Genomic DNA, 3,997 nt, shown 5'->3' on the forward strand with positions numbered 1-3,997 from the left:
TGACTGTATGGTACAACAACGTTTTGTTTCCGTGTATCTTTAGGTTTCTTTCGCTGAATCCCTTTAGTCTTACGTACTAAGGCCGCCGCCACCTCGTTTAAGACCTGTGATGGAAAGTCCGACTTTTGGATTTTCTCAACTTGAGCATTAAAACTTTCATGAACAGTGTGAAAGCAGGACTTCATAAGTGCAGCCCCAAGTATGGTAACCGCAATCCCTCTTTTAACAACTTTCGAATGTGCTGATGTGTAGTGGAAGGATGCCCTTTTTTGACCTAGGACAGAAACTCCAGCAGATATGGTTGGTATGAAGAGATAAAGAAAGGTCCAGGAACTGTACCTATCGTTATCTCTTCATGGCATACGACCAGCATACGACCAGAGGTGTTTTGTAGCATACGACCAGAGGTGTTTCGTAGCATACGACCAGAGGTGTGTATGGGTTCGAACATTGATATTTCATGCGGGTAAGTGCGGATAGAAAAGAACCGACCTCCTTGAGCCTCGATCATTCTTACTCTCTACAAGTTCTATGTTTGACTTTAAGGGAAAATGAGTGATCAGTTATACGAGCAACCTTTTCTCAAATACATTGACTGATATATTTCATGATAGTAAGTAAGGCACACTTGAAGTAGAATTGTCTCAACCTATAATATTAATGGGCAACTCCAGTCAATGATTTTGAAATTGTGATTTCCCCTAATTTAGTCTCGGACAGTGACCCTGGATTACAGGGTATGTTGTTTTCACGATATTGTGTGTAGTTTTATAAATATCACGGCTCAAAGCTTGGTTGCGGGCGTTTAAGGCATAAGCGAAACTATCTGCTAGACGGATGGCAACGTTGGGCATCAGCTGTACGGCCGCGACGTGACGTCACCGTAATGCTGCGGTTCGCGGTACAAAGAGTTTAAGCAACCGCAGCTCCACCGCGCCGTGACGTCCCGGGTTAAGGCGGTACGTGTCCTCCAATGTTCCTCGACTAAAAAATAATCCCGCTTGCCACCCGCTTAACTGCAGCTGGTCGCATCTTGAAAATTGCTTTTAGTGGAGTACATGGCTCCCTTTGGACGTAATATTTCGGTTGTTATCAAATTTCGTTCCATTAAAGCGATACAAGCCTTTTTTTTAAATTAATAATAATAATACTTTTATTACTTGAAAAGAAAAAAAGATACATAATCACGCCTGCCAAAGCCACATCGGGCTCCTCTGGCAGCGCTTGGCAGCCAGCGAAACGAAACCGCACTTACATAGTCAACCAAAAATGAAACACATACAAAAACGTACCATTCATTAAACAAAATTAGAAACTAATACATCTCAAGGCGTTTTTAAGCTTGTATTTTGTTTTTTTAATATGAATTTCAGAAGGAAGTTTGTTGAAGATTTCTGGCACGTAATACTCACGAATTCGTTTTCCAAATTTTGTTGAGCATCGAGGTATACAATAAGGTAACGCGATGGAATGTACGGAGTTTTAAATTGGCTAGCCCAATAGTGCCTGTGAACTAGAGTTTCTATCAAAAGCGAGCTAAAGTTAGGAAAACCCGATATTTTAAATACATCGACATCCTTCCCGAGACATAGGTCATATAAAATATTTCTTAACAAAGAACGTAAAAGGCAGTTAATTTTATCTTGCCAGCGAAGAGCACAATGACCATAAACAGTGATACCACATCGAAGCAAACTATATACACGAGCATGAACAACAACTTTCGTACCGACAGAGGCATAATATACCGGGCATTATACAGCATACAACATACTGCACGAAGTTTCTTACAAACATACAAAAGATGAGGATTCCACGCTAGGTCACTGTCAGTTGGGTTTCCTTTCTGCCTTTAATTGAACCCTATGAAATGGCCACGAAATAATTAAAACTTTCGTTTAGAATAAAAAAAAAAAAGAATGTGACGAGACCATAACTGAAGGTAAAGAAGGGGAACAAGAGGGACAAAGGATAAACACAAATCTCCGAACACAGCGAGGTGACTGCTGCGCGACCGAAAAAATCCGCCTGGTCGTGGTATCGAACCAGGGGCCTCTTCATTTTTAGTGGAGCGCTCTACCAACTGAGAAACCAGAATTTAAATGTCAGTAGAGCAAACGAAGGTAGGGTAACTGGTGTGAACACACTTCTGGTGTTTGCTCACCTGAAAACAGGAAATGACTCAAGGGAACAAAATACGAATAATTTTACATGTACACCGAGGGACATCAGAGAAATTGGCCTTAATAAGAAAATAATTATCATAGGAGACATAAATTCAGACTTAGAATTGTTAAACCGATTCACAAATACGAGCGAAAAGTTGCTAGAAGATTTTTGTGATGCCCTGGACCTAGTGTTAGTTAATGCACAAGTAAAATGCGATAGTTTAATAACGTGGGAACGAAACAGTGATACTAACGCCGTACTAGCCAAGTTAAAAACACTATCCACCGGTCCATCGAAATTACTTGCAGGGGTTCAAGACCTTAAAACCCAGCTTTTAACAACAGATACAGTCACATCAAATTTTAGCGGGTGCATGACTGCGCTCGAAAACCTTTATCAAAATGTCGCCTCCGTGCGCACCGAGTTAGAAAATGTAAAAATCGAGACAACTCAGACGGCCCGTTTGGTCTGTGGCCTGGAGGCGCGCTTCGACGATGCCGAAAGTCATTCCCGACGCAACAAGCTCATGTTTTATGGCATTCCTAACTCCACTGGATCAGAAACGTTTGCCCAATCTGAAGAACTCGTCATCCGGCACTGTTGTGATCACTCGTACATAACCATAGACCCAAAGAAATAGAGTATGCGCATCGTCTTGGACATCATACATCTCACCGCCCTCGCCCAGTAATCGTTAAATTCATCTTTTATAAGACAAAAGATACCATACTATCTAATGGCCGCAAGTTCAAAGGAGCAAGTTTCAGTGTTGGCGAAGACTTTTCTCGGCCGGTCCAAAATGCTCGCAAACACCTACTTGCGTTTGCAGAAAGCAAAAATACGCCATTTTCTTCACGGTTTAAAACACTACTCATGAGCCCGAAACGTTACGTTTTTGATGAACCATCACAGACTGTGAAGGAAATAGCAATTGCCCCGTCAGAAGGATATAACAGCTTTCTCTCGGATTTCTACGGAAGCTAATCTTTCATTTTCTGTAATCTTCACCAACGCGCGTAGTTTTCTTCCAAAACGAGAAATTGTGTCTAATCTCGTGTTGTCCTCCGGTAGTAATTTGTTGATATTGTCACGGATGACAAGTGACAAGGCGGCGAAGGACTGAGTAAACAGAACGTTTATTGGGGCGAACGTGTGCCCAAAAATGAAAGGAGAAAAAAAGATAACAGCAGAGCGTCGCGGCCGTCGAAGGCGGCGAAGCAGCAAGATCGTACGCTGAGGCGAAACTGACTGTGGCTCGCCACGCGGAGCCCCTTATGTACGTACATGCGTGGTCTTCTGGAATAATCGGCGTAGAAAGTTCGACGTGTAGAACATTCGGACCTCGAAGAAGCCAACAGGATTCTCGAATTTACCAGAATACTAGTCTGCAGGAATAAACAAAAAGATGCGCCGCTCCCAGGAATCGAACCCTGGCTTTTCGCGTGGGAGCCAGGTACGATAACCGTTAGGTCACGCGCGCTGCTTACTTGGAAAGCTGCGCGCGCGGCATTACACCTCCTTTAAAAATTGCATCGCCCCGATGCAATGCGAAGCCGAAGCAAACAAAAATTTGTTCTACGAAAATCCACTCTTTGAAAACTCGCTGGTTTGGAAGGTTTTGGTTGCGACCGCGCGTGCCGAACGGCGCGCACGGCGCGCGCGGTCGCAACAAAATGCACGCCTACAACTGCGTGTGCCGGAACGGGTCGACGGGCATTTCGCTTGAAGACCTGATCGCCTGATTCTCGACGTCACAGCGAAGCAACAATCGGCGCAATTTTTCCTACCGTATTTCACCATGTGGCTGTCTCAGAGACTCGTAAAACAA

The 3,997-nt window shown here is 43.6% G+C and overlaps 1 pseudogene; it reads left to right on the top strand.

Moving 5' to 3' along the window:
- Nucleotides 1-2,542: 2,542 nt before the first annotated feature.
- On the top strand, nucleotides 2,543-3,153 carry LOC121046506 (annotated as a pseudogene).
- The last annotated feature ends 844 nt before the right edge of the window (nucleotides 3,154-3,997 follow it).

Source organism: Ixodes scapularis, unplaced genomic scaffold (assembly GCF_016920785.2).
Source record: "Ixodes scapularis isolate PalLabHiFi unplaced genomic scaffold, ASM1692078v2 PGA_scaffold4__175_contigs__length_147842914, whole genome shotgun sequence".
Lineage (NCBI taxonomy): Eukaryota > Metazoa > Arthropoda > Arachnida > Ixodida > Ixodidae > Ixodes > Ixodes scapularis.